General features: G+C 39.8%; 1 pseudogene; it reads right to left on the reverse strand.

Moving 5' to 3' along the window:
* The window catches only part of LOC118588861, a 41,926-nt pseudogene that overhangs the window by 3,992 nt on the left and 16,854 nt on the right, over positions 1–21,080 (reverse strand).

Genomic DNA, 21,080 nt, shown 5'->3' on the forward strand with positions numbered 1-21,080 from the left:
AGTCTAAGAACACATCAAAACAATTACGCATGTTGATCAAGTTGGCTTCATCCCAGAGATGCAAGGATGGTTCAACATATGAAAATCTGTCCATATAATACACCATATAAACAACCTGAAAGAAAAAAGCCACATGATCATTTCACTAGATGCTGAAAAGTCCTTTGACAAAATCCAACACCCCTTCATGATAAAGGTCTTAGAGAAATCAGGAACACAGGGAATATACCTAAACATAATAAAGGCAATTTACAGCAAGCCCACAGCCAATATCAAAGTAAATGGAGAGAAACTCAAAGCAATTCCACCAAAATTAGGAACTAAGCAAGGTTATCTGCTCTCCCCATATTTATTCAATATAGTACTTGAAGGTCTAGCTTAGAGAAATAAGACAACAAAAGGAGATCCAGGGGATACAAATTGGAAAGGAAGAAGTTAAACGTTCACTATTTGCAGATGACATGATAGTATACATAAGTGACCCCAAAGTTTGACCAAGGATCACTTATAGCTGATAGACACCTTCAGTAATGTGGCAGGATACAAGATTAACTAAAAAAAATTAGTAGTCCTCCTATATACAAATGATAAACATGCTGAGAAAGAATTTAGAGAAACATCACCCTTTACAATGGCCACAAATAATATAAATTACCTTGTGGTAAATCTAACTAAGCAAGCAAAGGACCTGTCTGACAAAAACTTTAAGTCCCTGAAGAAAGAAGTTGAAGAAGATGTCATAAAATGGAAAGAACTCCTATGCACATTGATAGGCAGGATTAACATAGTAAAAGTGGCAATCATACCCAAAGCAATCTACAGATTCAATGCAATCCTTATCAAATTCCCAACACAATTCTTTACAGACATGGTTAGAACAATACTCGACTTCATATGGAAAAAACCCAGGATAGCCAAAAGAATCCTGTATAATAAAACAATCTCTGGAGTTATCACAATCCCTGACTTTAAGCTCCTCTATAGAACTACAGTAATAAAAACAGCTTGGTACTGGCATAAAAAATGACATGTAAATCAATGGTATACAACTAAAGACCCTGACATTAATCTGGACACCTACTAATAGATGATTTTCCACAAAGAACCCCAAACTGTACAACAGAAAAAAGAAATATCTTCAACAAATAGTGCTGGCATAACTGGTTGTCAACATGTAGAAGACTGCCAATAGATCCATTTCTGTCACTGTGCACAAAACTTAAGTCCTAGTGGATCAAAGACTTGAACATAAATCCAGTTACTCTGAACTTGATAGAAGAGAAAGTGGGAAGTAGTCTGGAATGAATTGGCACTGAAAATCACTTCCTAAATATAACATGAGTAGCACAGTCACTGAAAAAAACAATTACTAAATGGGACCTCTTGAAACTGAGAAGCATTTGTAGGGCAAAGGACATGGTAAACAAGACAAAATGACAGTCTACAGAATGGGAAAAGATCTCCACCAACCCCACATCTGACAGAGGGATGATCTCCAGAGTATATAAAGAACTCAAGAAAGTAGACATCAAAGTACCTAACAGTCCAGTTGAAAATGAGCTATCCTGGGCACCAGCCATTCTGGTGAAGACCTGCCCAACTTGGCCCCAGGTTCTGGCCATCCAGCAGTCCCCTTGGGAAGGCTCCCTTTTTCCAAAACTGCAGGAAGACCCTGCAATCTCCACACCCTGCACCCACACCCATCTGCCCAAGACACCAGCCACTTCCTGAGACTTAGAGACCAACCCCCAGCTCCCATCTGCCCCAGAACTCCCATTTTGTCCAGAGCCCCCACACCCATCCACATGAGAACCCAGCCATTTTTTGAGACTTAGAAACCAGCCCCCAGCTTCCATCCTGCCACAGAACTCCCATCTGGACCAGAGAGCTTCCGTCTGGACCAGAGAGAGGCTTTGTGAGTCTGTCAGCTCTGTTTGGACCAAGTGCACTGATAAGACTAAGAATGAATCCATGAGGAGATGGGCAGACATCAAGGCAGAAGTACATTCAACAAAATAAAGAGCAATACAGCATCACCAGAACCTCGCCCTCTGCCAACAGCTAGACCTGAACATCACAAAATGGAAGAAGCAGAAGAAAATAACTTTATGAATAACATCATGAAGAGGCTAGAGCTTTATATAGAAGAAATAAAAAATGAAGTGGAGGAACAGACAAACAAAAAATGGGAAGAACGCTATAAAAAAAAAAACTAGAGGAAAGGACAAATAAAAAAGAAGAAAACAAAAAATCCCTGAAAGAAAATCATTAAAAAACAATGAAAGAGATGAGGGAAACAGTCCAAGACCTGGAAAGGGAAATAGAAAAGTGAAGAAGACATAATCAGAGGAAATCTGAGTAAATGAACAGGAACTTCAGAGGCAAGTATAACAAACAGAATGCAAGAGATGGAAGAGAGGATCTCTGGTGTTGAAGATATGGTAGAAGAAATAGTTTCATCAGTCAAAGAAAACACTAAAGCCAAAAAATTCATGATCCAAAATGTCCAAGAAATTTGGGACACCATGAAAAGACCAAACCTACGAATAATAGGGAGAGAGGAAGGAGAGGAATACCAACTCAAAGGCACAGAAAATATATTTAACAAGATCATAGAAGAAAACTTTGCCAACTTAAAGAAGGAAATACCTATGAAGATACAAGAAGCCTACAGAACACCAAATAGACTAGACCCCTAAAAAAAGTCCTCTTGCCACATAATAATTAAACAACTAAATGTACAGAATAAAGAAAGAATATTAAGAGCAGCAAAGGAAAAAGGCCAAGTGACTCATAAAGGCAAAGCCATCAGAATAACACCCAATTTCTCAATGGAGACTTTGAAAGCCAGAAGGACCTGGACAGATGTAATGCAGACACTAAGAGACTATGGATGTCAGCCTAGACTAACATACCTAGCAAAACTTTCAATCATCATAGATGGAGTGAACAAGACCTTTCAAGGCAAAGCCAGATTTAAACAATACTTATCCACAAACCCAGCCCTACAGAAAGAACTAGAAGGAAAATTCCAACCTAAGGAAGGCAGATACACCCTCGAAAACACAGGCAATAATAGATAACACCACAGCAGTAAACCCCAAATAAGTACACATACACTATCATCAAAAAATAAAAATAATAACAGGAACAAACAATCACTGGTCATTAATATCCCTTAATATCAATGGACTTAATTCATCTATAAAAAGACACAGACTAACAGAATGGATATGAAAATAGGACCCATCTTTCTTCTGCATACAAGAAACACACCTGAAATTCAAAGACAGACACCTCCTAAGAATAAAAGGCTGGAAAAAGACTTTCCAATCAAATGGTCTTAAGAAGCAAGCTGATGTAGCCATCTTAATATCCAGCAAAATAGACTTCAAACTTAAATCAATCCAAAGAGATGATGAAGGACATTACATACTCATCACAGGAAAGATCCACCACGATGAAGTTTCAATTCTGAACATTTATGCTCCAAACAAAAGGGCACCCACATATGTAAAAGAAACATTACTAAAGCTTAAATCACATATAAAACCCCACACATTAATACTGGGAGACTTCAACTCCCCACTTTCACCTCTGGACAGATCTGCCAAATTGAAACGTAACAGAGAAATAAAGGACTTAACTGATGTTATGATTCAAATGGACTTAATTGATATCTAGAGAACATTCAATCCTAACAAAAAAAAAGAATATACTTTCTTCTCAGCATCCCATGGAACCTTTCTTGAAATCGACCACATACTTGGCCACAAAGCAAATCTCAACAGATACAAAACAATTGGAATAACCTCCTGCATTCTATCAGACCACCATGGTTTAAAGTTAGATTTCAACAACAACAAAAATTACAGAAATCCTAAAATCTCATGGGAACTGAATAATGCTCAACTGAATCATCAATGGGTTAAGGAAGAAATAAAGAAAGAAACTAAAGACTTCCTAGAGATCAATGAAAATGAATATACCACATACCCAAACTTATGGGACAGTATGAAAACATTGCTAAGAGGAAAATTCATAGCACTTAATGCCCTCCTAAAGAAGTTGGAGAAATCTCACACTAGTGACTTAACAGTACACCTGAAAGCTCTAGAATAAGAAGAAGCAAATTTTCCCAGGAAGAATAATTGCCAGGAAATTATCAAATTGAGAGCTGAAATCAATAAAATAGAAACAAAGAGAACAATATAAAAAAATTATGAAACAAAGAGTTGGTTCTTTGAGAAGACCAACAAGATAGACAAGCCCTTATCCAAACTAAACAAAAGACAGAGAGAAAGCTTCCAAATTTACAAAATCAGAATTGAAAAGGGGGACATAACAACAGACAATGAACAAATCCAGAGAATCATCAAGTCATACTTCAAAAACATCTACTACACAAAACTGGAAAATCTAAAAGAAATGGATAATTTTCTGAATAGGTACCACATACCTAAGTTAAATCAAGACCACATAAACCATTTAAATAGTCCCATAACCCCTAAGGAAATAGAATCAGTCATTAAAAATCTCCCAACCAAGAAAAGCCCAGGACCATACGGTTTCAGTGCAGAATTCTACCAGATCTTCAAAGAAGACTTAATACAAATACTCTTTAAATTGTCCCATACAATAGAAGAGAAGGAATATTACCAATTTCCTTCTATTAGGCTACAATTACCCTGATTCCTAAACCATACAAAGATGCAATAAAGAAAGAGAACTTCAGACCGATCTCCCTCATGAACATTGATGCAAAAATACTCAATAAAATACTGGCAAACAGACTCCAAGAACACATCAAAACACTTATCCACCATGATCAAGTAGGCTTCATCCCAGGGATGCAAGGGTGGTTCAACATATGAAAGTCCGTCAATGTAATACACCATATAAACAAACTCAAAGAAAAAACCCACATGATCATCTCACTAGATGCAGAAAAGGCATTTGACAAAACCCAACACCCCTTCATGAAAAAAGGTCTTGGAGCGATCAGGAATACAGGGAACATACCTAAACATAATAAAGGCAATCTACAGCAAGCCAACAGCCAACATCAAATTAAATGGAGAGAAACTCAAAGCAATACCACTAAAATCAGGAATGAGGCAAGGCTGTCCCCTCTCCCCATACTTACTTAATATAGTACTTGAAGTTCTAGCCAGAGCAATAAGACAACATAAGGAGATTAAGGGGATACAAATTGGAAAGGAAGAAGTCAAGCTTTCCCTATTTGCAGATGACATGATAGTATACATGAGTGACCCCAATAATTCAACCAAGGAACTGATACAGCTAATAAAAACCTTCAGCAACATAGCAGGATATAAGATCAACTCAAAAAAATCAGTAGCACTCCTATATAAACAGACAAACAGGCTGAGAAGGAAATCAGAGATACATCATCCTTTACAATAGCCACAAATGACATAAAATATCTTGGAATATGTGGAAGCCCGGGTTTTGGGTTCCTCATGTCTTTACCCAGCAGGTCTGCATAGAGGATGTTTAAGGTCAAGGGCCTGAGTGCAGGTGTCTGAAATGGTCTGCCCTTGGCTGTGCTGGGGGAGGAGGTGTTTTGCTCTACCCCCTTGGCATTTCTATAAATACCCTGGGGCACAGACATTCAGGGCCTGTTGGAATAGGTTCCAGGCCCTCTAGAGGCTATCCTTTATTTTCTATCTGTTCGTCTTTGCACTATAAATCCTTCTATCTAGTATTTCCTGCTGCTCACACTCAAGAAAACTCTGGGGAGCTGTGAGGTTGGTGGGTAAACTCATCACAGAATGATGCCATGAACAGGGACTAAAGACAAAGGGGAAAAGAAAAAACATGGTACTAAAGAAAAAAAGGGACTAAAGACAAACAAACAAACAAAAAAACCAGGGACTAAAGATAAAGTAACAGGGACTAAAGAAAAAGGAAAATAGTTTTATTACAGAGTTTTTGGCGAAAGTGTGAGTCAGCCCTGACAGTGGAAAGTGGCATGCCAGTGTTATGGAATATATATGGAATATGTATGAATATATATTTGGAATATATATGGAATATATATGGAATATATATATGGAATATATGGAATATATATATATATATATGGAGTATATATATGGAGTATATATATATGGAATATATATATATATATGGAGTGTGTATATATATATATAGGGCCAGGGTTTTCAGGGTTTTATCCTCAAGAGAATAGGAAAACAGACTGGAAGGATGTTCGATGCTGCAGTGCAAAATTCTCTTCTGTCAAAATTTTCTATCTTCTATCGCTTTCTCAATTTCTTTCTGTGAAAAATATAAGGCATAGTGTAATAATATAGTGTAGGAAAAACTTAGAAGTGTAAGATCGTGTAGAAAAAATATGTAAGGCAACTAGACAGATAAACTCCAATCATCTAACTTTGGGGCTATGAACGCAAACTGGGGGAAAAATCTTTCTTTGAGCTTTACTGGTAAGAAAAAAACTCTTCTTTGAGCTTATGGGGAAGAAAAAGTTTCCTATGGAAACTTTTGACATGGGGACAGCTGAAATGCTAAATCCAAGAGGCAGGAGAAAGTGATTTCTCCCTGAGGCAAAAATGCGGGTGTAAAAAGCCAGAATTTAAAGTTGGGAAGTTTTGAGAAAAGCTGGTCTTTCTCTTCTGGGAAAAAAAAATCTTTCTCTTAAACTAAAAGCTTTTCTTGAAAAATTTGGGGGAAAAGTCTCTCTAAAATCCTTACTCTTTCTCTCAAACTTACAAACTAAAGCTTTTCAGAATTCTCCCTCAGAAGAACAAAAATTAGAATCCCCTGAAGATATTAGTATGGGAATCACCTGTGATTCGTTCTAAGGGAAAACAACAAACCTCTTAAGACAGAAAAACCTAACTTCTCTTTCAAGCTTTAAAAATCCTCTCTGCGATGCAGGATGCAGGGACAAGTTCCTAAAAACCTCTTCTAAGCTCTGTCTCTTCCAGCTAGTAAAAGACAGTGGGTCAGAGTACCCTGAGGGAAAGGCTGGGAGAGTGTGGGTGAAAAGCTACAGAGCCCAAAGGGCAGAAAACCTTACCTGAAAAAAGCCAAAAAGCCAAGCTTTTCAGTTACAGCCGAGCTGAGGCATCAAGGGTTTTGTTCCTGAGTGAGCATTTCAAAACAAAAGGTGCTCCTAATCTTCCTAAGGAAAAGATCCCCTGAAGCAATGCAAACTGTTAGCATTGTATCCTCACTTCTCTGAGTTGGAGTGCTTTTCGGGGATACCAGGGTTCCCGCAATTGTAAACTTCCTGGAGCATAGAGCTGAGGCAGGAAGGTGCAGGAGCCAGGGGAAGATTGCTAATGAACAAACACAGCTAAAGCCGGTGGGAACGGCACAATTGTTCGCTTTCCTACAAGTCCTGGGTTGATAGGTCCACAGCTGCAAAAAGAAATCTGAGAAAACCTTTCCTACCAGAGAAAGGACCTTTCTGGGAAAGCAGTGAAGCTGAACTGTGTCTGAAGCAGTTGTGCTGCTGAGTCGGAATGCTGTCTGGGGAAAGAGTCCAGCCTGGGCAGAACGGAACTATCCAGGAGTAAAGCTTTTCTGTCAGAGAAAGCATCTCTTTGAGAAAAGCGTTGTTTCAACTGACTCCTGGTGAGATGAGGGAGTGTAGCCCTGAGGGGTGATTGCCTCTGGCATAAACTCTGTCCTTGAGCACCCAGACAAGCACATGCAACCCACTGGGGGAGTGGGCCAGGTGAAGGCCCGAGGGAAAAACACCTGTCCTAATGTGAGCTTAGATATGGCAAAAAAAACCCCTCCTTTGCTAAGCTTTATTTATGAACACAAACCTCAGACCCCCAAAACAGAAATGGACTAAACCCCTACCTTCAGAAGCAAAAAAGCTGTCACTGTGGCATTGGGAAATGTTTCCAGGGTAGAAGGGATAAATTGAGACCAAACTGGGAACTGTCTGGGAGAAAGACTCTGAAGAAACAGAGAAGGGATATAATCCTCCCCACAAAGTACATGACCTGAAAAAGCTGCTAGGATTTGAGGCAGATTTGGGAGGGGGGCTACCTTCAAAAGCAGCTGGCAGAGGTACAGAGCCGCAGACAGATACCTGAAGCTCTGCATCTGGGTCGGGGGAAAGGAACAAGCAAAATGAGAATAAAATCAGTGGGAGAAAATCTCTCTGAAGGAGCTGTGGAAAAGCTGTTATAAATGTTGTTTTTCCCTGGCTAAGGCAAACACAAGCCCCGAGGAAAGTTGCTATCAGAAATTGCCCACCTCAATGCACACTAACAAGGCAAGTGCAGTTCTAATTCGGCAGCCAGTGTCAAATGAAGGAGAGACACCTGTTGAAGCCAGCTCAGAACAAATCTCCCGATGTCTCATAATTGAAAACTTAAAACGCTTGGTTCAAATCTCTTGTTGCAAAAGCAAAAACTTCATAAGCAAGAGGAAAGACAGAGCAGCAGTGAAGGGTAAGGTTTTCAGCTCTCAGCTATTGCTCTGACTCTTGGCTTTTAACTCTGCAATTGGCTCTGTGTTTCTTATTTAATAAGATGGTTACATCTTCAATAGTTGCATCACCTGAAAGTTCCTTATAAGAAATCAATGCTAAATATCACAGCTGCTAACATCAGAAGTTAAAGCTAATGAAGTGAAAATACTAAATGCTGAAAATGCTTTTTCTCAGAGTAAGCTAATGAAGGATATGTTTCATGAAAGAACATTTATGTTCTTGACTCCTTTGAATAGTAACAGTTTTGGTGAAAATATTGGAATTAACAACAATCAAGTCAAAAAAAATGTTTCAACAAATTCAAGATGCTATTCCACAAAAGAAAGCTGCCATGCTTTGTGGGCCATATTAGAGCTCACTCCAATCTTCCTGGTCCTTTAGCTGAAGGTAATGCAATGGCTGAGCATTATCCCAAGTGGAAATTGCTCAACAGTCACATGCTCTTCATCAAAATAGCAAAAGCTTAAGAAAGAGATTCAATCTTTCAAAAGAAGCAGCTCGTCAAGTAGTTAAACAATGTGGGATATGTTCAAAATATTTCCCTATCCCTCACTTAGGGGTAAATCCTCAAGATCTTCTTCCTAATCATCTATGGCAAATGGATGTTACTCATATTGTAGAATTTGGCAAATTAAAATAAGTACATGTGACCATTGACGCTTATTCATGATTTTTAATTGCTAATGCACAATCTGGGGAAGCTACAACACATGTAATTGTGCACTGCTGGAAGTGCTTTTTGTATTTGGGTACACCAAAAATTATTAAAACTGATAGTGGTTCTGGATATAGTAGTAAGGCATTTCAACAATTTTGTACCCAATGGGAAGTCGTACATAAAACAGGTATTCCTTACAATTTTCAGGGACAAGGTATTGTAGAAAGGGCTCATAGCAGTCTTAAAATACAACTTCAAAAAATAAATCATGCTCTTTTTGTTCTAAATTTTTTAAATATGGATGTCTGTTAGCAGTCTGCTGCAGATAGATTTTGGCACAGTGGCACCCAAGCGACTTTTGCTTAAGAGAAATGGAACGATCCCTGCTCCAGATTATGGAAGGGTCCCGATCCTGTGTTAATATGGGGTCAAGGACATGTTTGTGTTTTTTCCACAAAAGGAGAATGAAGCTCGGTGGTTACTGAGCGTGTGGTAAGGAGTGTGGAACTAAGGAGGGTCAGCTCCAATGGCATTCCTATAAAGAACCAGAATGAAAGTGACTCCATTAGTGTTTCTGAGGTTTTGTCACTGGTTAATGCAAACAGGGAGGAAATAGAGCAGTGCCACTTTTGGCTTTACTAGCTCCTTTAGAAAAATACTTTATATCACCTAATAGCTGTGCAGTATTTTGCAAAGAGCTTTACAGCAACTAAATATGGTAATTTCACCCTCAGGGTGAAGTGAAGTTTTTCGGTAGAATAAACCAAAAGTACTGCTGTACTAGAAACGTTTGTCTGAATTGAAGCACTTAGAGGAGCTATTATGAATCTGGGTGAAGGGACAGCCTCTAGTTAAAAACCATTTACCTAGGTTGTTTCCAGGTTCTGGCTATTACAAACAAAGCTGATATGAACATAGCTGAGCAAATGCCCTTGTGGTATGATTGAGCATTCCTTGGGTATATGCCCAAGAGTGCTACAGCTGAGACTTGGGGGAGATGGATTCCCAATTTTGTAAGGAAGCGCCATATTGATTTCCAAAGTGGCTATACAAGCTTGCATTCCCACCAGCAATGGAGGAGAGTTCCCATTGCTCCACATCCTCTCCAGCATAAGCTGTCTTCTGTGCTTTTGATCTTAGCCATTCTGACAGGTGTAAGGTGGTATCTCAGAGTCGTTTTGATTTGCATTTCCTGGATAATTAGGGATGTTGAGCAATTCCTTAAATGTCTTTCAGCCATTTGAACTTCCTCTGTGGAGAATTCTCTGTTTAGTTCTATAGCCCATTTCTTAATTGGATGGTACATATACATAATGGAGTACTACTCAGCAGAGAAAAACAATGACATCATGAGGTTTGCAGGCAAATGGACAGATCTAGAAAAAATCATCCTGAGTGAGGTAACCCAGACTCAGAAGGACAAACACAGTATGTACTCATTCATAGTAGGATACTAGATGTAAAACAAAGATGACTAGACTGCTACACAACTCTAGGGAGGCTACCTAGAAAACGGGACCCTAGGAAAGACCCAAGGATCACCCAATGACAGAGAAATGGATGAGATCTACATGAACAACCTGGATGACAGTGGGAGTAATGAAGGGCAAGATTTGAGGGAAAGAAAGCTTAGGGGAGCAGGAGATCCCAGCTGGATCAAGAACAGAAAGGGAGAACAAGGAATAACAGACCATGATAAATGAAGACCACATGAGACCAGGAATAGGCAGAGTGCTTGAGAGGTCCCCAGAAATCCACAATGATATATCCTCTGTAGTCTGCTGGCGATGGTCGAGAGAAAGCCTGATCTGACCTAGTCTGGTGATCAGATGGCCAAACACCCTAACAGTCTTCTTGGAACTCTCATCCAATAACTGATGGAAATGGATGCAGAGATCTTCAGCCAGGCCCCAGGTAGAGCTCCAGGTGTCCAACTGTCGAGAAAGAGGAGGGACTGCAAGAGCGTGAATTGTTGAATCCAAGATTGCAAAAAGCACATGGACAAATAGCTAAATGAATGGAAGCACAGAATTATGAACCAAAGGCTGTGGAGCCCCCAGCTGGATCAGGCCCTCTGGATAAGCGAGACCTGTTTGGGAGGCATCCAGTCTGTGGGACCAGGATCTGTCCTTAGTGCATGAACTGGCTGTTTGATACCTTGGGCTTACACATGGACACTTTGCTCAGGCTGTACTGAATCTACCAGGTTTAAATGAATCCCCAGGGGTGCCTTGATCCTGGAGGACATGGGAATGGAGGGGAGGGGCTGGGGAGAAGGCAGGGGTGGGAGCGGGAGGGGGGAGGACAGGGGAACCCATGGCCGATGTATAAAATTTAAAACAATTAATAATAAAGAAAAAATTATTTATTAAAAAAAAACACATTTACCGCTACAGTGCCTCTCTGCCAGTTCAGGAAAGGCTGAGAGAACTTGGTAACTTTGGGATGTGGCTTCATCTGGAGAATGTTAGTCCCCTAGCAACAACTATCACAACTCTATAACAACACTTAATAAATCCCAATGTTGAATAGCAAAGTTGACTGACTATAAACTCTAAACTTTAGAAATGATGTATGTACTTCCTAATTAAGAGAATTTTTCTAATAGAGATCGTGATAATTAAGAGTAAGAAGTAGAAAAAGATGAAAAGATGTAAGTTTGCAGAAATTCTATTAGATCTGTGTTAAATCTTTAGGTTTTTGCTAAATTAAGATATATGCTAATGGTAGCCCTATATAAGTGTGTAAAATAGATCTATAGAGTTCCTTTAAGAATATAAGCTTGCTAGAAGTATCTAAAGTAGTCTTAATAAGCTTGTAAGAAATAAAGATGCTAGTTGTAAATGTAAGTTTAAATAAGAAATAAGATAGAATAAATATAAGCATATAAGAAGTAAATTAGAACTACTTTAGCAAATATATTTATTTAGTTTTCTTAAAGAGTATAAATAAATAGATATTAATACATTATATGTGAGTTTGTAAAAACGTGTAAATGTAGAATGTGAGTCTAAATGCTTTGGAAGACAAAATATGTTATATGGAGTTTGTAAAAAAGTGTAAATGTTAAGTGTGAGTCCATTCTTAATGTATATAGTGAAAGAACCTGAGACACAGAAGGTAGTGTCTTAGTAGACTGCAAAGCAGGCAGTCTGAGTGGTTTCAAAAGCTCCAGAAGCCGCTAAGAAGCTAAGAATGGTGGATGCCAGAACCAGCACAACATGGCATCTGCAGCTGAGATCTGTGGAAAATCACCACAGCACAGAAAAACCTGAGCTAACATAAAAAACGGTGAGGTTTAAAATACTATTGTAACTAAAAAGATCTCTGTGAGAAGAGTAGTTGCAGAGACTTGTTTGAACAATTGTTAACTGCAAAACGTTTTGGTTGTAAAACGTCTCTTCATATTTGGAAGTGAAAACCTGATAACCAGAATTTACTTTTTTAACTTTTTGAACTTAAAATAATGAGATAAAACTACAAAAAGATTTTGGTTATGGATTTCTTCATATTTGGAAGGCTAGTACCAGAATTTATCATTTGAATTTTTGGACTTAAGAAATACAATGAACAATAGTGATTTCATTGCAATGGGATAATTGAGTTTACTTATAGTAATGACCTAGGAACTGTTTTCTAGAGTTATTTGTGTTAAAAATGGAACTGTTTAAATGAAGAAATTTATTGTTTCAACCTAGAGTCAAGATACAATTTTGTGTATGCATATATGCTTTATTAACTGGTGATTCATGAATTGTTTTATGGAACTGTTTATGTAAAAATGGAATTACTTTTGGAACTGGTTTTATTTTGCAAATGGAACTGTTTAAATGGAAAAGTTTGGGTTCTAACTAGGCTTGAGACTTTGCTTAAAAATTATAAAGAAAAGGGATAATTTATATTCCTTGGTCTATTTAATTTAGAAAAATATTTGAGTGAATTAATGTTAATGTTTTGTTAGTAAGAAATGCAAATGGGTATACTAAGATTACTTTAAAGTGTAAAGAGTGTGATTAAGAAACTGCTTTTGAATGTTTTGCTAAGCTTTCAGTGTTAATGGTTAGATTGAGAATATTGCTTTTTAGTACGGGTTTGTAGGAACTGTATAAGTTTGGGTTTTTTCTAACTAAGTTCGAGATTTTGTTTCAAAAAATTATAAAGAAAAGGAGTTATGAGTGGAATTAAGGATGAATGTATTTTTGCAGAAATTATGTTTAACCTATTAGTATTAATGAACCCTGGTTTTGTGGAGTTAAGGAAATATTTAAGTTTGATGTGAATACATCAGAAATTTTTCCTATGTTCTGTTAGCAAGAAAATTCAAATGATTAAAAGTTAAGGTTGTAGGACTGAGAAAATTGTTAACTATATATAGCATCATTTATGTTAATTCAAATGGTTCTATAGAGTTTGCTTTGAGTTGAAAGATTGGGAGAATTGTGACTATGTATAGCAATATTTATGTTAACCTGTTAATGGAAATGATGAAGTTAAGGGATTCTTTAAGTTTGCGGTTGCATTAAGTTTATGTACTTTAATCTTTTTTTTTTTTCCGAGATAGAGTTTCTCTGTGTAGCTTTGCACCTTTCCTGGAACTCGCTTTGGAGACCAGGCTGGCCTTGAACTCACAGAGATCCGCCTGCCTCTAGCTGCATTAAGTTTTTGGTTTAGAAAGGGCTTAATGCAGCTAAAGACTGCTGTAGTTACCTTGGACCTAATTCAAAAAAGAAATGCCATCTTTATCATCCTCTACTTCCATACCTGGAGGTATAATAGCTATGGGGATTGCTGTAAGCTATTAATGAGTTGTTTTTTATATATTAAGAAAGGGGAACCTGTGGGAGCCCGTTTTCAGGTTCCTCAAGTCTTTACCCAGAAGGTCTGCATAGAGGATGATTAAGGTCATGGGCCTGAGTGCAGGTGTCTGAAATGGTCTGCACATGGTTGTGCAGGGGGAGGAGGTGTTTTGCTCCACCCCCTTGGCATTTCTATAAATACCCTGGGGCAGAGACAGTCAGGGCCTGTAGGAATAGGTTCCAGGCCCTCTTGAGGCTGTCCTTTATTTTCTATCTGTTTGTCTTCACACTATAAATCCTTCTATCTAATATTTCCTATTGCTCACACTCAAGAAAACTCTGGGGAGCTGTGGGGTTGGTGGGTAAATGCCCCAAAGGGGTAACTCTAACTAAGCAAGTGAAGGCCCTATATGACAAGAGCTTTAAGTCGCTGAAAAAAGAAATTGAAGGAGATGTCAGATGACAATCTTACCAAAAGCAATGTACAGATTCAATGCAATCCCCATCAAAATACCAACACAATTCTTCACAGACCTGGAAATAATAATGCTCAACTTCATATGGAAAAACAAAAAACCCAGGATAGCCAAAATAATTCTGTACAATAAAACAACCTCTGGAGGCATCACAACCCCCCACCTCAAGCTCTACTATAGAGCTACCATAATGAAAACAGCTTGGTTCTGGCATAAAAACTGACATGTGGACCAATGGAATTGAATTGAAGACTCTGACATTAATCCGCACACCTATGAACATGTAATTTTTGAGAAAGAAGCCAAAAATGTACAATGGAAAAAAGAAAGCATCTTCAACAAATGGTGCTGGCATAACTGGAAGTCAACATGTAGAAGGCTGCAAATACATCCATATCTGTCACTGTGCAGAAAACTTAGGTCCAATTAGATCAAAGACCTCAACATAAATCCAGTTACTCTGAACCTGATAGAAGAGAAAGTAGGAAGTAGTCTTGCATGCACTGGAATAGGTGATCACTTCCTAAATATAACACCAATAGCACAGACACTGAGAGAAACAATCAATCAATGGGACCTGTTGAAACTGAGAAGCTTTTGTAGAGCAAAGGACATGGTCAACAAGACAAAGCGACAGCCTACAGAATGGGAAAAGGTCTTCACCAACCCTATATCTGACAGAGGGCTGATATCCAGAATATAAATAACTCAAGAAATTAGACATCACAATGCCCAACAGCACAATTAAGAAATGGGCTATAGAACTAAACAGAGATTTCTCAACAGAGGAAGCTCAAATGGCTGACAGACATTTAAGAAATTGCTCAAAATCCCTAATTATCCAGGAAATGCAAATCAAAACAACTCTGAGATACTACCTTACACCTGTCAGAATAAAGATAAAAATCACTGAAGACAGCTTCTACTGGAGAGGATGTGGAGCAAGGGGAACTCTCCTCCACTGCTGGTGGGAATGCAAGCTTGTACAGCCACTTTGGAAATCAATGTGGCACTTCCTCAGAAAACAGGGAATCCATCTCCCCCAAGACCCAGCTATACCACTCTTGGTTATATACACAAGGAATTCTCAATCATACTACAAGGGAATTTGCTCAGCTATGTTGATATCAGCATTGTTTGTAATAGCCAGAACCTGGAAACAAACTAGATGCCCTTCAACTGAAGACTGGATAAAGACAATATGGTACATACACACAATGGAGTACTACTCAGCAGAGAAAAACAATGACATCATAAGGTTTGCAGGCAAATGGATTGGTCTAGAAAAAAATCATCCTGAGTGAGGTAACCCAGACTCAGAAAGACAAACATGGTATGTACTCACTCATAGTAGGATACTAGATGTAAAACAAAGATGACTAGATTGCTACTCACAACTCCAAGGAGGCTACCTAGAAAACAGGACACTAAGAAAGACACAGGGATTGCCCAATGACAGAGAAATGGATGAGATCTACATAAACAATGTGGACATGAGTCGGGGTAATGAAGGGCAAGGTTTGAGGGAAAGAGAGCTTAGGGGAGTGGAAAATCCCAGCTGGATCAAGAACAGAAAGGGAGAACAAGGAATAACAGACCATGATAAATGAAGACCACATGAGAATAGGATGAAGCAAAGTGCTAGAGAGGTCCCCAGAAATCCACAAAGATACCTCAACTGTAGACTACTGGCAATGGTAGAGAGAAAGCCTGAACTGATCTAGTCTGGTGATCGGATGGCCTAACACCCTAACTGTCATTCTAGAACTCTCATCCAATAACTGATGGAAGTAGATGCAGAGAACCTCTGCCAGGCCCTAGGTGGAACTTCAGGAGTCCAATTGGTGAGAAAGAGGAGGGATTGTAAGAGTGAGAATTGTTGAGACCAAGATTGGAAAAAGCACAGGGACAAATAGCCAAACTAATGGAAACTATGAACCAAAAGTTGTGGAGCCCCAAACTGGATCAGGCCCTCTGGATAAGTGAGACAATTGAATAGCTTGAACTGTTTGGGAGGCACCCAGGCAGTGGGACCCAGACCTGTCCTTATTGCATGAGCTGGCTGATTGGAACCTGGGGCTTATTCGGGGACACTTTGCTCAGCCTGGGAGGAGGGGACTAGACCTGCCTGGACTGAATCTACCAGGTTGGCTGAAACCCCAGGGGAGTCTTCGTCCTGGAGGAGAAGGGAATGGGGGGGTGGACTGGGGGGAAGGTGGGGGTGGAAGGGGGAGAAAAGGGGAACCCATGGCTGATAGGTAAAATTAAATTAAATTATAAAAAAACAAGTAAAAAATGTTATCAGATAATTCTCAACAGAAGAAGCTCAAATGGCTGAAAGACATTTAAGAAATGTCTTTGCTCAACATCCTTAGTTATCACGAAAATGCAAATCAAAATGACTCTGAGATACCATCTTACAACTGTCTGAATGGCTAAGATCAAAAACACTAAAGACAGTTTATGTTGGAGAGGGTGTGGAGCAAGGGGAACACTCCTCCACTGTTGATGGGAATGCAAGCTAGTACAGCCACTTTGGAAATCAGTATGGTGCTGATTCAGAAAATTGGGAATTGATCTCAATTAAGACACAGCTACATAACTCTTGAGCATAAACCCAAGGAATGCTCAATCATACCACAAGGACATATGCTCAGCTATATTCATGGCAGCTTTGTTTGTAATAGCAAGAACCTGGAAACCATCTTGATGCCCTTCAACTGAAGAATGGATAAAGAAAATATGGTACATACACACAATGGAGTACTACTCAGAAGAGAAAAACAATGACAGCATGAAATTTGCAGGCACATGGATGGAACTAGAAAAAAAATCATCCTGAGTGAGGTAACCCAGACTCAGAAAGACAAACATGGTAGGTACTCACTCATAAGTGGATACTAGATGAAAAGCAAAGGATAACCCGACTGCACCTCACAGCTGCAGGGAGGCTACCTAGTAAGGAAGACCCTATGAAAGACACAGGATTGCTCAGCAATGGAGAAATGGATGAGATCTACATGATCAAACTGGGGTTATGAGGGGGTAGTAGAGAGCAAGGGTCAGGATAAGAGAGCTTAGGGGACCAGGAGGTCCTAGCTGGATCAGAAACAGAGTGGGAGAACAAGGAAAGAGATACCATGATAAATGAAGACAACATGGGAATAGGAAGATGCAGAGGGCTAGAGAGGTCTCCAGGAATCCACATAGATGACTCCACTATAGACTACTGTCAATGGTCGAGAGGGTGCCTGAACTGACCTACACTGGTGATGGGATGGCCAAACACCCTAACTGTCATGATAGAACCCTCATCCAGGGACAATGCAGGGAGATGCAGCCAAGCTACAGGTGGAGCTCCAGGATACACATTGATGAGAGAGAGGAAGAATCATATGAGATAGAGATATCAAGACCATGATTAGAAAAGTTACAGAGACAACTAGCCAAACTAGTGGCAACACACGAACTATGTCCAATAGCTGAGGAACCCCCATGGTACTGGATTAGGCCCTCTTGATAAGTGAGACAGTTGTGCAGCTTGAACTGTTTGGGAAGCCCCCAGGCATTGGGACCGGGACCTGTCCTTAGTGCAAGAGCTGGCTGTTTGGAACCTGGTGCCTATGCTGAGACACTTAGCTCAACCTTGGTACAGGGATGAGGGGATTGAACCTGCCCCAACTGAAGGTACCAGGCTCTGGTGACTCCCCAGGTAAGACCTTGCTTTGGAGGAGGTGGGAATGAGTGGTGCATTGAGAGGGAAGGCTGGGAGGTAGGAGGGAGGACAGGGAAATCTGTGGTTGATATGTAAACCAATAGAACATACCTTAATAAAAAAGAAAACAAAAAATAAATATAAAAAATTCATTCATTTCTGCTGGCTCTTTTGAATTATTGGTGTGAAACACAGTTGTCCTATTGAGTTACATAATTTGGAAGGCATTCTTGCTGTCTATCTGACCCTTTGTGACCAGATGAGTTTTGATCAGGCTGCTGAGATTTTTCAATGATGTATCAATAATCAGTTAAACAAGGGATGTTGGCAAGATGTGATATCCAGGTAAAAGAATGATTTTAAGCCTTCACATAACAACACATACAAATCAGCTCTACATGGATCAAAGACCTAAAATGGATCAGAGCTGAAAGTCATCAGACTTTTAGGAGACAGGATGAAAGCATCTTGAAATTGGATTTCGAATGGTGTCTATGTTATGATGCCAGATTCATCATATGGGTCTTTTGAGTGGGTATATGTCTCTGCACCACAGGCATGTTTGGTATATGAGAAGAAAAGAGGGTTTTGAATTCCTTGGAACTTCAGTTAAAGACAGTAATAAGCTGCCATGTGGGTGCGGGAATGAACCCCTGTCCATTGAAAGAGTTGCTAGGACTCTCAAATATTGAGCTATCTCTAGTTCTATAAACCATATATATATATATATATATATATATATATATATATATATATACACACACATATGCTACTACACACCACAAAAAACAGTTATTAGAAAAAAAGCATCTTGTGCAGGGATGTCATGCTTCAAATGTCAGCATGAGGATAAGAAACTCAGTATATGGGCCACCAAGATGGCTCAGTTGAGAAGAGTGCCTGCCGTCCTCCCTCCCAGTTCTTATCCCTAACTGCCACACAGAAACAAATGGACAAATAAATATGTGTCAGTGAAATGGCTTAGCAGATAAAGGGCTGGTTCACCCACCTAAGTTCAATCCCCTGTCCCTGGAGAACTGGCTGTCACAAATTGTTTCCTGACCTCCACTCATGGGTGTGGGACATGTACTCAAAATGAATAAATATGCAAATGTAGTAAAAAACTCATTACAAATCCTTTCTATCTATGGATGTTATATTTATGGATCAAAACCTTGGAAACAAACTACTTGAAAGAGTATCTCTACAGTGAAAAATGTACTGTTTCTTCCTGTCTTTGTCCTGTACTCAACACAATAAGGCTAGTGTCTATGCAGTCCTCATATTAGGCATTGGAAGATCTGAATATGTGGAAAGAAGTATAGAGTAACATGAATATTTTACTAGTTTCTGAGGGTTGACTGTGTGACAGACTTAGACTCTAAACTCTTAATCACTTTGCATTTCCATTTGCTAAATTGACATTTATTGTTGTTATTATTGACCGAGTCTCACAATTTAATCTGAGTTGGCCTTGTACTTCTATGCCTCCTGCTTCATGCTCTCTCTCTTTTGAGACAGGGTCTCACTATGTAGCTCTGGCTAACCTGAAACAGGCTACAAAGACTAGAGTGGTTGGGAACTCATAGAGATCCAAATGTCTCTGTCTCTGCTGTGCTGGGGTTAAAGGCATGCAGCACTGTGCTCAGCTTGTTTGGTGTTGTATCATGAGATTAACATGCATCCATCACCAAACTGGCTGTATTTGTTTCCTGAACCATGTTTTTCTCCTTGTGACTTTGATCCATTCTGCACTCTGTTGATAAAGAAACTGCCCCCACCCCCAACACTATGGAGTAAGTGGGGAACAGAGGTCACTCACGTATAATGTCCAGCTGGATGGGGTCACTCCTCCTGGAACTGTCTTGATTGGATACTTCACAATGATAGATTCCAGAATCCTCAATCCTCACAGAGTCTATTTGGAGTGTTCTGTTGTTCTGGGACAGCTTCATCCTGTCTGTTGGCTCCACACTCTGGCCTTTGAAGAGCCAATGGATGGAGACTTCCGTGTTGTTTGTCAAGCAGTTCAGGAACACAGTGATTGTATCTTTGACCGTGTTGTTGGTGACTTGGATGGAGGGTGGAGTCAATGGATCTATTGATTAAATAGTGGAGGGGCCAGCTGAGAGTCCTTCACCCTCAGAGATCTCAGCCAATTCACAGGGCCCTTAGAATAAAGGGGCCCCCGGCAAGATTGCATGTTTGGGTTGAAGATGTGGTCTGTAAGGAGAGAGCTGAAACTTGCTTTTACCAAGATCACTCACAGTTACCCTGACTCAGGGTATTTGTGTAGATTCCACACTGGGAGCCTCTTCAGCCCACATGTCCAGACATCTCATGGTGGGGGGAATGTATTTCCCAATGATTTTTGTGGGTTCTTGCTCACACTTTCTGTGAGTGTGAACAGTCAGGTCCCTCTTTTGTCAGGGACCAAGATGTCAGGAATCAAACATGAACCATGGAAAAGTACTAGCTAAGCCAGAGAACAAGTCATACGACCACTGCCTTTCCCCAGAGCAGTAACACCTGTTTACTAACCGGAGGCTCCCAAAGATACAAAGACATTCCACAGTCAGGTGCCATGATAACCTAACGTAAGGAGCTTTCCATAGTCAGGTAGCCTAGCAACAGAATAAATGGCCCCTGACCAGTGACCTTAGCCTACATCTCGCAGTTGCACGATCTGCACATCTCCCACGTCTTGCTCCCCTTCCATGTTCTGCATGCCCCTTTCCCCTTCCCTCCTTCCTGCCCCTTCCCCTCCTATGATATATAAGCTTTGCTGAGGAAAATAAAATTTGCAGCTTCATCAGAATCCTGTCTTGCTGTCATCTCTCATGTCCTCTGTTCCTTTCATTTGCTCCCACAGGTGGGTTGCCCCTGTTGAAACCCTGCTGGCTGGGACACTCTTACAAAATAGCCTTCTGTTTAT

This window comes from Onychomys torridus, chromosome 1 (assembly GCF_903995425.1).
Source record: "Onychomys torridus chromosome 1, mOncTor1.1, whole genome shotgun sequence".
NCBI lineage: Eukaryota > Metazoa > Chordata > Mammalia > Rodentia > Cricetidae > Onychomys > Onychomys torridus.